At 33.2% G+C, this 14,615-nt stretch overlaps 1 pseudogene; it reads right to left on the bottom strand.

Moving 5' to 3' along the window:
- Positions 1-503: 503 nt before the first annotated feature.
- On the bottom strand, positions 504-5,366 carry LOC127721048 (uncharacterized; annotated as a pseudogene).
- Positions 5,367-14,615: the final 9,249 nt, after the last annotated feature.

Here is a 14,615-nt window from a genome sequence, read left to right as displayed (position 1 = left end):
CTGCTGGGTGCCAAACCTCATTCACCTTTCATCTTTGGAGACCTGTAAATTCATTTAGAAACAAATTATCCAAAAACTGGTACACGGTTTTGTAGTAAATACTCCCTTTAATCACATATATCAAAGTCCAACCAAAGGGGGTGCCCATAAAGGTTCTATTTTCATTTTTTGCTAACAATTCTGATGAAAAATTGTTCTGAGAAATGACCGAATAACTGAATTCCCCCCTCAGAACCCATATAAATCCAATATAAATACAAAAATTCCACTGAGAACACTCCAGGAGTGTTCAGACACCATTATTAGTCCCCTACCGACGAAGTCTAAGGGGACTTTAGGTTTGCACTCCGTCCGTCTGTCTGTCTGTCCATCAAATCAGTTTTCCAGACTTTTTTCTTCATGCTTGAAGATATTGATACGATATTTGGTGTATTGTTTTATCATGACAAGTTACAGGTGAAGTCTTCACGATTTTAGCTTTTCTCCTTGTTTAGCTATAGTCATTATCCTAGAATTAAATTTTTGACACAATACTTATTAATTACTAGATTTCTGTTCCAATGGAAATAACTCATTTTTAAAAGATTTTTAAAAGATATTTTTATTAATGATAAATGACATTTTGAATTTGTTCCCTTTTCATTGGTAAATTGTTTGAAGAATTTGTTATTAGGTTTGTTTGTTATTGATTCTGTATAAACTCATTTTCTGAATGTTTTATATTAAAAAAAAATTTGGATGAAGTGAACTCTTTTATTTAGATAATAATCAATTTTTGATAAAGGATATATTGCATTTAAGGTAGATGGGGGGTTCTAATTTAAATCCATAGAATTTTTTGATAATTTGTCAAAATGAGGTTTATATCATGCTTTTTTTCAAAAATATGATAAAAAGTATGGGTCACCGTGCTTTTTTCCACGCTATGGGTTGAGCAATATTGTCAGATTTTGTATAGATTATGCATGGAAATCCCAAATTCGTGTGATAAAAAGAAAACTCCACCATAGAATTTTAAGATAAAATATGAGAATATAGCTCTTATAATATGCTTTCAGATAAGAAAAAGAAATAATGGGGTCACGGGACTCGTTTTCTTGCTACATAATAAAATAGGTAATTTCACAACACATTCTATTACAAAAATTACTTTATCGAGTTATCTCCCTTTGTATCTGAGTTATCTACCCTTATATGGCAAATTTTTAAAAAAATGAATAAAACAAACATAATATAATTTTTGTAAAATACAGCCGTAAATATGATTAAACACATAATTTTCTATATTAAAATGAAAAGTCTTACGCATGAATTACATACTACTCTCGAAATTTGCACATTTCATTAAAGATCAGACCGATTGTTATCTGCTTTTTCAAAATCTTAGATGGAGGAAGACATCCTATCTACCTTAAGAAATAATTCATGGAAACCATAGATTTGTTGGAAATTTAGACATGGCCTCGGCCATGATATCCAAAATCTATCCTGAGTGTTACATTTAGCGAGGGGTAAAATTAATGAATGGCATCGCCCAGGCCATGTATAAATTCACTAAAATAATTAGTTTTCCACACTTTTTTTTGTCATTCTTGAAGATATTGATTGATTGTTGGTTGCTTAACGTCCAGTGGCAAATATTTCATGCATATTCAGGACGAGAACAAGTTCACAATAAATACAATAGGTAGGTTCTGTAAGAGGGGCGTCCGGGATTAAGGTCGGAGAAATTTAGACTGCCACGGGAAATGAGGGTATATTGGATAGGGACAGAAATTTAGCCTTGCAACAGGTCACCTACGGACCCCTCAAAGAGTTGTTGCAAGGGTTCTTAACGTGCAAAGAGCGTGGCACTCTCTTTACACGAGGCATCGGATTTAACGTCCCCATTCTGACCGAACGTGGCTGCAAATTTGTACATCCCGCACAGCCAAACGGACGCCCCACTTTAGCACGGGTTTTACTGCCGGTCGGAGGAAGACCAATGGTTACCAAACTTCTATTCCCCAGTCACCCTTGGGGGTCTTGAAGATATTGATTTGATAATTAGTATATAGTTTCATCATGACAAGTTACAGATCAAGTTCGAATTTTGTTCCGGTCTGATGATTTTGTGCAAAGTTATGGTCTTTAGACATAAAATATTCACTTAAATAATCAGTTTTAAACAGTTTTTTTCGTCATCATTGAAGATATTGACTTGATATCTTTATGTAGTGAAATACACCATGACAAGATATAGATCCAGTTAGAATTTCGTTCCATTACAATGAATTTAACCAATAGGGGACTGTATTACCATGCAATACTCTCAGAATGCTTGTTTTATCAATAGAACCACGCACTATGCGTCTTTGGTGCTCTAATACTGTAAATTTTGCATTACGTGTGCACTGTTCAACACTTACTTGGCATTTGGCGGGAGTTTGACGTCACAGATTTGACCAACATCTGTGATGTAGTAATTAAATATAAAGCTCCGCCTCTGTCCAGACAGTCTAAGATAAGAGAATAACAGGATTGACCAGCTGCATATAATCAACATTTAACATCATTATTCTCACTACATAGAATGATTTTCATTTGTATTTTTAAAAAGAAATATACTATGACTGAAACTAGCTAGAACATTAATATTGTGCATTAAAAGACATGTTCATAAAAAGATCAAGACCATACCCTGCCTATAGCTCCTAACAGATGGCAAGCTCATCATTTAAATGTAGGAGACCAATATATAAGCCCCTCCCAAATGCCTATGTATTTAGATTAATTACCATATGCTTTTATTAACATAAGTTCATTATCAATTTACTTCCTGTTGTGATATGATAATGACTTTGGGATTTTTACAAACTGTGCAGAATAATACTTACTTCAAAAGTTTGTGATAAAAAAAAATATCTTCAAAAAATCATTGTTAGACTGTAGTGCTACCTTAAAAGAACTAACACACAAACACTGGTTCCATTTCCTAAATATGTTATACGCATGCCTCGTTAGTCGGATGCTTCAATTGAAATTGATCCCTTGGTATAAAATGGCCAAAGTTTATGCAGAATTGAAACAGTGCAGTTTCCAAATTATGTAATTGCTACGGTCAACCGATTAATTGATTGATTATTTATTGCTTTTAAGTCCAGAGTCAACGTTTTTAGCCATGTTCAGGAAGAAAACATTTTATCATAACATACAAAAGGTAGCTCCTGTAGATGTTGTCGACCGGAATGAAGGGCAGGTAATTTTATCTTGGCGTGGAAAATGAGGGTAAATTGGATAGGGATCTTTGAAAGGGTTGCTGCAAGTATTCATATCGGGCAGAGGGCAGGGACTCTATCTAAAGGAAGCATCGGATCACATTTAATGTCTACATTCTTACCGGACGTTTCTGCACGTCCAAAAATATACTCCATTATAGCAATTGAAGAGCCTTACTGGCCGTTAGAAGATGATCAAGAAGTCATGTTTCGTTCCCCAGTAACCCTTGGAATTTTTATGGTCAAAACGTTTCAAGCGTACTAGTATAATAAAACATTATAATACCTGTTGTCTCTGTTTCGACTGATTTTTCATTGAAATAGCTGTGACATGTTGGTAGACCATTTGGAATCTCTCGTCCGGAATTTTCAAAAGATTCATTCAGCATTAGTGCCATACCTTCGACCATGTGTTGATCAATATGACAGTGCATAAACCATACTCCAGGGTTTCTGGCTTCTATTCTAATTATTGCATAGCCACCATATGGTACGACAATTGAATCTTTTCTTACAGGATTGTCTAAGTTAATACCCGGGATGTTTCTGTAATTATACCACGATGAATTTCTCCATTGTGCGTTATTGCAATTGCTTTCATTATTACGCAGTGTTTCGCTGCATTGTATATCTTCTGTGAAAGTAAATTTGCAATCAATGGTAACTTCCGGAAACTCCATTTTTAAAACTTCATATGCGTGTCCATGCATGTGAATAGGGTGTGAAATATAAGTTCCCTTAGAAAAGGTTTAGCAAAACCATAACGACTTCAGATCCAGATTTCAAGTTTAATGCATGACTACAATGACATGTTTTCTCCTCAGTGCATCCGGTACAGTCAGTATCAACCTCAGATGGTTGTGTTAACGCAGAAACGGTTGGCCAACGGAAAATGCGCCCATTAATGGAAGAATGCCCATCAGGAAAACCAAAGTTTAAGAAATGTAAGGCTGTTTCGTTTGATTTTAATATACTCTGCACAACAAATTCCTCATCGTCTACATTTTTGCGTGCAATCAAGGTATCCACAGGAAGACACAAAACATTGGTTTCGTGAGGGTATGTTTTAAACGGACAATTTAATACTCGAGTATTGTTACTGGTATTATAGATTTTTACAGATAAAAAATTGCGATTTGAAACATTAAGGAATCCGAATCCAATAGACGGTTTAATTGTTAGATTATAAGTCGAAAGGATACTTATGGTAATGTTATATATCCCCGCCTTTGCATAATCAAGATCAAGTTGAAAATCATAGCGTTCAGCAGGATAAACTATTATTTTATCAACGACAGTCGGAATAACTTCAAACCCATCGGTTTCTGTAACATTCAACTTTAACCCAGGTATAGAAAACAATAGTACATCTTTTGACCCTACCCCTATGAGTCTAAATAAACATTGGTCATTTTTATCAACATAAAATGTTTCTAGAGGTGCAGTGATATCTTCAAAATCTCCCCGTCCGTTGATAAGAATGGAATGTGGCGATTTATCCTTAACATTTGCATTTACCAATGCCATTGCATCATACAAATGATTCCATTCTTGTATCTGAACAATATTCTGAAATTTAAATGGTATTGGATCCCTTTCTCGAAGAACGATAAATGCACCATAAAGACCCATATCTCTCTGATTGCCTACGTGTGAGTGATACCAGTAGGATCCACCAAACGTTGGTTTAAAGGTATAATTAAAAGTTTGACCAGGTAGTATAGGACATTGAGTAACAAACGCCACCCCATCCATTGCTGGCCATCCAAGTTGGTCAATACCGTGCCAGTGAAGAGTCACAGCTTCATTTAACAAATGGTTTTTAACTATAATCGTTATTGTCTGGTTCTGATAAATGATAATAGGTGGTCCTGGCATGGATCCATTTGCAGTAAGAAGATACCGTGTATGATTCCATCTGTCAGCGGTTATAATATCATCTATAGGGACCGGACCGTTTGTACTAAATGAATATAGTTTCCTATCTTTGGCGTATACCTGGCTAATTGTTTCATTACCATTCATAGTAAAAGCGGATTTTATGTCGATAGATGTAAAACAATGGTCAGCATTTTCATCACAATGAAAACCAGCTGTGATACCAATCATCCAATAGAGGATAAAGATGAAAGCCTACAATTGTATAAAAATACAAATATAAAAAAGAAGATGTGGTATGATTGCCAATTAGACAACTCTCCTCAAGAGACCAAATGACACAAGTTAACAGCTTTAGGACACCGTACGGCCTCCCAACAATGTACAACGCCCATACCGCAGTCAGCTATTATAGGCCCCAAAATCACAAATGATAATCAATTCAAACGTGATATTTTTATGAAATGTGTTAGATACAATCTTCATTAGACAAATGGCAAAATTGAAAATAAAAAAAATGTTATTTGTTTTTTTGTTGTGCTTCTGATCCATTTGGACGTATCTCCTACACATCCGATATAACTTAACAACATTTCTAATAATATAAAAATAAGGATGTGGTATGATTGTCAATGAGACAACTAATCACCAAAGTTCAAATGAAGTGGATGTAATCAATAATAGGCACCCGTACGACCTACATTTTATGGAAGTTTACACATATGTTTAACCAAACAGGCATATAGTGACCGAAAAATTTGTGAAGCTTAAACTATATATATGTGTCTTACTCTCGTCAACCTTGGCTTTCAAATATTCGGATTTGAGCGTTCCTTGTGAAGGTACATCCAGAAAGCGCTTCTGACGCATGAAATTATTTCACGTGTTGTTTCTTTTTTTTTTTTTTTGAAATTGCTACACGGCATATACATTTATTTCCCTTCCCTCGAAAAGATTTGAAATCAACAATGAGAAATCTGCGAGAACACAACCTACATTACGTCATGATCAATTGTTTACTCGACCAAATATGGAATGTAAATAAATGGGTATTTATTTAGGTTATATTAATTAGGTATGGTGTTTTGTGTCATTTGGTCTCCTGTCTCATTGGCAATCATACCACATCTTCTTTTTTATATTTGCAACACCGTACACGGTTAATTATGTCAGTTAAAAAGTTGATTTGGACAGATAAAAGGTTATAAAATATGTACTACAGGATAATACCGTTCCTCGATAAACATAGTTTTTAATTTGATATTTTCAATCCATATTTCGTTTGCTGTAACATCATGCTGTCGTAAATAAGATGTTCTATTATACGTGATCTTATATGGTTGAATTCAGATGTAATGATTATTAATATTACAATTATTTCTTAATAACCAAAATAGTTATGTATATAAAAATAATCTTTCATCATGCATGTGGCAAAATTTTCTTATTGAAGTACGATTTAAATATGCATTACGGTTGTTTTTATTGGCTTCAATGCATAGACAAGGATCATATTTTTAAATGTGACCAGAGGGACACTAAACGTTGAAGGACACTGAAGCATTTTACGTTTATTATAAGTTTTCAAATATGTTCCCATGCAAATGTTGTTTTAAAAGTTGTTCATACTTCGATATACAACATGCATTAGCACGTGATAAAAGTATTTATTTCATAAATCTCCATATGTCGGTTACAATGTGAAATAATGATACTGATTGTTAATTCAAATTTCCATTTTAAATGGTTCATCGAATCATTACAAAAAACACTTAATGGTATCTATTTTCATTTATCAGACAAAAACACTTTAAAAAAACAAATTTATGAAGACGAAACTAATGTTTTCAAACAGATGCAAAACAAATAAATATATGTACTCTTAAATGTTTCCTTTTAAAAATTATCAAATGAAAACATACCATCATCTCCGACCTGTTCTTAAAAGTCTGCTTTCCTATTGATGAAATGAAAAATCTTAAAAAAATGAATAAATGACACTCAAATTTATAGCAAATGGTCTGATTAAAATATAATAATATTGATTTAAATTCTATTTTTCTTGGTAAGACTTTCTTTTTAAAATTTCTTGTAATGCTCAGGCATTCTGAGAATTTTGGTTATCTCAACTAGGTTTTTATCGGGTTAATATTTATTACGGATATGAGATTTCTCTCGAGACCTGTTTTTGACCGATAAATGATAAAGACAAATATTGTACCGATGTTGTGACATCTATATATACATACTTTCTTCTTTTTTTGTTTGTTTGGTGTATGATTTATTATGGTGTTTGAAATACGATCAATTCGTCTCAGAAATTATTTATTTCGTAATGGGTAGTCTGTACTGATAAAACTATTAATTATTGATAATTATCATTAGTATGTTATTGTTAACCACGATTCTGTTGAAAAATTACTTAGAACAAGTTTTTGTGAACGCTTTTTTCAACTTGGTGTAACTGTTAACATTTAGATATGTGACATACATAACTACTATAATTTTAAGGTGTGTTTTACTATATGGACATTGATGACCTTTTTTTTATAATATCCTACTGTAACATTGTGTAATAATTTTGAATATGATTTATTTGGGTATCGATCGATAAGACAAAAATGGCAGACTTGTTTTCCCAAATATGTTATTTGTTTTATGGAGGTAGATGGTGTTTAAATTAGAAATGTAGTTATCTGCTATGAAAACCTCTTGTTTGAATTTATATACATAGCTGCATTGGTCATGACATGATTCTCTTGCTTGTCTTAATAGATTATTCGATGTCCTGTAGACCTTTATCACATAAAACCTTTTTAATCAAACCTATGTTGTCCCAAGAACGTAATAGACGAAGATAATGTTTACTTAAAGACCGGGTCTGACCTAAAACTTTTACCAGGTGGTAAGTGATTAAGCCAATATTGATATGAGGCGGAGCTTACCAGTGTGTTATCATAATCTGTGTTAAAAATAGTTTGTTTATGTGCATGGCTTATCAATTAAGTGAGAAAGAGATTTATACTAACCATTCATTTAATGCAGTACTATTTGTTAAATCCAGACTGACAAAAGGTATAAAATAAACACTTAAAATCATCCAGTTATTTAAAGTAAAAGTAGAAAATTCGAATTAGCTCTCGCCGCGATATAGCCTTTCTGTGCTAATGCGGCGTAAAGCAAACAACAATCAATCAATCAATAAAAGTAGAAAATAAAATAAATTCAAACATTAAATGTGCAATTTTGATGATATATAGTTATAATTATTTAAGAATTAATTCCTCCTGTAAAGTGTTTCTTTTCCTTGAATATTCAACATTTACAAAAGTTTTCCATATATTTCCTCGAAGTTTAAATGTTTTCTGTTTATAATTTTTCTTGCCTCTTACACTTCTAGGGGTTCTAGGATTTCGCGGATTAGAAATAGAAGTGAAGTCCCTGTCAACATTTTCATTTCATTGACAAACTGCCAAGTTTGAACGTGCATTGTACTGTTTGTCACCAAACGCAATACGCTTATCCTGATCAATATTTATAACGTTGTTGAAACTTTCAACATAAAATGTCTTTTCCTAAATCATAATCCTGAAGATATTTAAAAATGTTGGAATTTAAAAGTACTCCAAGTAACAGTTTTTCAGCCACTGGATCAGTCAAAACAATTATTGATGGTTCATAATTTTTATCATATTTACATCTAGAGGAAGGATCACAAGATAAATGTCTGTTTTTGTAATGGTCAACTACATTCAGAATTGCTGACTTTAATTTCTCTGGATCATTGTTACAATTTCTGATTGCCCAGTGATTGAGTTGAGACAGATGCAACTTTTTTCAGAGCTGTGTTTACTGCTTTAACACAATGCCATGTATCGATTCGATTAATTGCATCCGTTTCTTCACGAATGTATTTGTTAATAGATAGATTCTTGTCATGGCAATGGACACCTACAGCAACCTCCTTTTCAGCCAAATATGTATACACCCTATCAGTACCGATACGTTCGTGTCTTTGGGACACAACATCGTCAGCTTTGGTTACATGTTGACAAGATAAAACTTTGTGGGTTTTCTCACCAATCGCAACAATACTTGCATTTTTAGCGTTGTTACGCCAGCCATGCCTTGCGTCAGTTCAAATGTCTATTTCTCCTTATTTGTCACCATAATATGAGGCTGATTCGTCAAGCAAGGCTGTTGTTGTAGACTTGTGGTATTCTGTTTGAATGAGGTTTTCATATGAGTTGAAGAACTTATTTCGTTTTTCCTTATTAATTTTCCCGATTCCAGCACCATCTACAACTTGGTATAATGGGATGGCAACATTCCACTACAGATCAGACCATGTTGCACTCTGTTATTCACCAAGTATTCATTGTTCTGCATGTATGGCGAAGAAGACCACAGAAAAGTGTGAGAGGATTCACATTTCATTCTTGTCATAATTATATGTCCTCATGTTGTCCATTTCTCTATAATTAGGTTGTGTTTGTAGTATCTGGAATGAGCCTCCACCACTTTTCTGTAACGTTTTAGTGAGTCCTCTGCACACATGAATATTTTTTGGTTGACATCTTTTCTCCTAGCTTTAACGTAGGTACTTGGTATTGGATGTGGTACATGTATAGATTGTTCATCAGATGCATTTCCTACTTCCTGACTAGACCACATCTCCAATAAAGTTTCTAAAACTTGCAAATTTCCTGTAGGTTTGTTTAACCAATTTTTGAGTCAATATTCCTAATTTCCAGTATTGTACCAGGAATTTCTGCCTTCTTTTCATCGCTTCCCGAAAACTCCATTCTGAAACTTTGGGTTCTTTTTCGTTTTTTTTTTTTTGGAATAGCCATATTTTGTCTTTACAGATTTTTATTAATACTGAAATAACCAAACAATCGAGTTCCCATACAGATTATGGATGAGTTTATATTGTAAATTGAGTGAAAAGGGAGTGGTGGATAATATATATGACAAAAAACATAATTATAATTTAAAGATTATGTCTTTATCTTATTTTTATATTTTATTTCAAAGATACATGTATAAGAATTCTTCTTTTTAAAGTATTAATGACTAATGACAAAAACAAATAATATAACAGGATAGGATTACATTCTCCATCCCTCTTTGTAGATTGCACTTGTCCTGAAATATAATATTACACAAACATATACATAAGTAAACAGTTCCCGCCAAAATAGTGGAAATTCTTTGAGAGATAATTTATGATGCTGGGGTTTATCATTACTTGAGGTTCTTTCAGGATTTATTACCTCAGTAGAACAGCATGTAAACAACTAAAGAAACAAAATTGATATAGACAATATTATTTTATCTAAAACAGAATAAAAGAGCAGTTACAAACATGAATTAGTACCTTTTACTTAAAAAATATGATTTATTTCCCCCCAGTAGTTCCTTGTATTTTCTATTTCTCTTGGAGCATTTGGTTCACATTTTTGGAGGGCAAAGTTTCTGGTCATATCTTTATGCTATCAACAGAAAATGGACGACAGTGTAAATCAAGGAAAATCTATTTTGGCTCTTGAAGTTACAGAAGAACAAAAAGAAACTATTTATAATTTATTTGCTCACCATAACTAGGATTATAAAGAAATTGAAATTAAAGAAAACAGAGATGAAAATAAAGAGAAAAATGGGGCAGGAAATTCAGAAGATTTTGATGATTTTTTGATAGAGCAAAATAATAATTTTGAAGAATGTCAGTACTGTTAATGCAAACCGTGCATAACACATGATCATAACAGACACATGTAGTGGGAGAGTGAAATACAAATGGCACATATAAGAAATTCTTCCTTAAGAATAACGGACTATAATATTTCTGGACAAATCTTTTCAATAAAAATGTATGGCAGGATCCTATATATATATAGAAAGAAAACGTGCAGCTCTCCGTCAGGATCCCAGAAGAAAGAACTATATTTATCATAGGCGAGACTTGATGCAAAAATGTGTCATTGAATTAGTAAGATCATGGTTCCCCAATTTACCAAATGTACCATACATGGGCCACATGTTGGAATAATTATATATATACAAATTAAATTTGTGAACAATATCATTAAGCCAATTAACACATTTTCAAACATACTTTGAGAATTTTTTTAAACTATTAGTATTCTGAGGAGGTCTATTTAGACTGTAGCATGTGCATTCTGTTGTGTTTACAAACATTAGGAGGCTCCGCCTCAAGTGAGTCAATCAAACCATTTGAAATTCAAAAAATTGACCACTTCTGAATTTTATTTTACAATTACATAAAAACTAATTTATCAAATTACTTTGTTTTAACTTATATTTTTTTCATAAGTATGTTCTGCACTTATGAATATAATATCAAGTTAAACTTTATATCATTTATTTAGTAAAACATAAAAATGCTTCCCAATCATGAAACCTGCAAAGAAACTTGAATTTCCCTTCATTTTTCTTATTGGCTGCTATTTATACCCCAGACCCGGTCTTTAATTAAAACAAATCAATGTATACTATGAGTTGTAAATAAATTCAATATAAACTGTAGAAGATATGTGACCAAAACAAATATCGTGCAAAGCACAAAACAAACGTAACGATTTGCCAAGCAGATGAAGTGTTTTATATTATGTGGATCAATGGATGAATATAGACACACGAAGAAATAGAGTAAGAAAAGAAATCAATTCTACACTAACGGTTCGTGGTTGGAGGTCAAATGTTGACCTGTCTATGTAGCTTTTGTGTTAAATCCGTGTCAGTTGGTATCTCATGGATAGTTAACTCATATGCAACTAAACCCCATCTATTAAAAAAAACAACGTTGTTTTTTTTTGCAAATATTTACAAGAAGGTATCATATAAGACAATCTTTTCTAATGCGTTTAGAATTAACTACGACTCATTTATTCTGAACAAGACTCACAAATTAATATAGATATTAACTTCGTATTAGAAATCGCTGTCCAGTTACATTAAATGTAACGGTAATTTCATGAAGCAAGACATAAATAAATTGTAACGGTGTATAAAAAAACAAGTCAATTTGAAAGAGATTTATCATATTGTCAACGGTTAAAACAAATACTTTGTTTTTTTATTGGGTATATTAATTTTTTTTACCCTATTTATAATGTAACGCTTTGGTGCCAGGTTCTGGTCGTTTTGAATCTGTAGCTCAACACGGATTCCTGGTATCTAAATACAAAATGTGAGTAACCAGTTCCCTAGAGAAGTACCGGTCATCTTAGCTAGTTGCAACGATGCAATAAAACGCTAGGCCAAAGCAGCGACCATGATTTTTGCAGACGCGTCAAATTCCCGCGTGCGCTTGATGGAGTAATCGGCATACAGAGACATTCTGTTTCGCAACAAGGAAACAGTGTTTTAAATATTATCATATCGAACATTAGGCAATGTCTAGTTTTCACCCCTTCCAGAAAATCAATAAGTGCAAAAATATCACACAACTTTAACCGAAATCCAAATTGAAAAAGACCAAAGATTCAAGAAGAATGAAGTTAAATCTTCGTGTTTTGGCCTTGTGTTCAGATTCTTCTAGTGCAATTAATGTGAAATAACAAGCGTTAAAAGGAAACTTTCGACAGAAAAGAACAAATTAAAGTGAAATTATACAGCTTGAAATGATGACTCACTTGCTGATGTTTTTTTAGGTTTACAAGACAACCAGAAAAGACAATCCATAACTATAGACAACTGTCTTAATGACTTAAAACGGAATTGGAACTCACAGGAAAAATACATTTCCTGTACGACATGAAACAAAAATTCAATGAAATAATTACAGAAAATATTGACATTCTAATAATGAAATAAATTTATCCTTTTTTCAAATGGACGAATATTTCTAACTAATGCCAGAGTTAAAATTTGAATTGATCTAATCTAATAGAGAAAACAAACAGTTACGATTCACTTTTAAATTAGTAAAAGTTTACCAGAATCAGAGCTGGAAAGTTCATACCCAATTTGGATATTTTTTATGATCAATAACATTAATTAACACAAGACATGCATTGAACAGATATCCAAAAAGCCAACCCGTTTTAAAATCATTTGATATAATAAAAACCGAAAGATAAGAAATGCAAAGCAAAATTATAATCTTTCAATGGGATCATTTATCCCTAATCTGAAATTGAATCCGATGATCCTTCAAGGCTATACTAGTAATAGCATTTTGTTTTGGATCTGAATACATTATTTGTTCTAGCAATTGGTGTTCAAATGAATATGTGTTTATATATTTGCAGCAGAGTAAATGAGTACATGTAACCTAATGACACGTTTGTTGTCATACCACGCACATACTGGCCGGAAATATATACCGATGAAGGTGGATGAAAGGGAAATAAACAGATTGATTGATTGTTGGTTGCTTAACGTCCAGTGGCAAATATTTCATGAATATTCAGGACGAGAACAAGTTAACAATAAATACAATAGGTAGGTTCTGTAATAAGGGCTTCCGGGATTAAGGTCGGAGAAATTTAGACTGCCACGGGAAATGAGGGTATATTGGATAGGGACAGAAATTTAGCCTTGCAACAGGTCACCTACGGACCCCTCAAAGAGTTGTTGCAAGGGTTCTTAACGTGCAAAAAGCGTGGCACTCTCTTTACACGAGGCATCGGATTTAACGTCCCCATTCTGACCGGACGTGGCTGCAAATTTGTACATCCCGCACAGCCAAACGGACGCCCCACTTTAGCACGGGTTTTACTGCCGGTCGGAGGAAGACCAATGGTGACCATACTTCTATTCCCCAGTCACCCTTGGGGGGAAATAAACAGAAAAAAAAAAAAAAAAAAAAAAAAAACACTTCTTTCTTTGTGTCAACAATAAGCAGGAAATTAGACCTGACAACAATATACATTAATCACTTCATAAGAGCTAGACCTGACAACAATATACATTAATCACTTCATAAGAGCAACAGGCACTTTTGAAATTGGTCAATGGCAAATAACAGGCCATCTTCTCGCGCGGTATACCAACGTGTATCCAACAGATATTATAGAACCAGTAATAGATGACCTTATCACAAACTCTGTTCGTGATCAACAAAATCGACCTTCAAACTAAAAACCTATTCATGCTACTTCTAACGAACTTGTTTCATCACCAACAACTTGTTGCGAAGATATTACGAAGATAATGGATATATCATAACCTACAGTAATTGTGCTTTTTAAAGCTCTCCCGTTATAACCAAAGAATTTTCATAAGCCATAAACCATACGTCATAGAGGCTGTGATGCTTCGTGGCCAAAAGGCGTTACCCTATAAATAATGCCACATTAAAACACCTTAGAAGTCATGTCGATGTCATCTACTTCTAACAAACTTGCTTTATCAGCAGGAATTATCCAAATGTTAGACCTTCAACTCGTAAACGACAATAACTTGTTATGTGACTATCAACAACTAGTCATCAACAAAGTTAAGCATGCATAC

This window comes from Mytilus californianus, unplaced genomic scaffold, assembly GCF_021869535.1.
Source record: "Mytilus californianus isolate M0D057914Y unplaced genomic scaffold, xbMytCali1.0.p SCAF_12, whole genome shotgun sequence".
Lineage (NCBI taxonomy): Eukaryota > Metazoa > Mollusca > Bivalvia > Mytilida > Mytilidae > Mytilus > Mytilus californianus.
The sequence above is the reverse complement of the archived record's forward strand: the minus strand, read 5'-3'. Positions and strand labels throughout refer to the sequence as shown.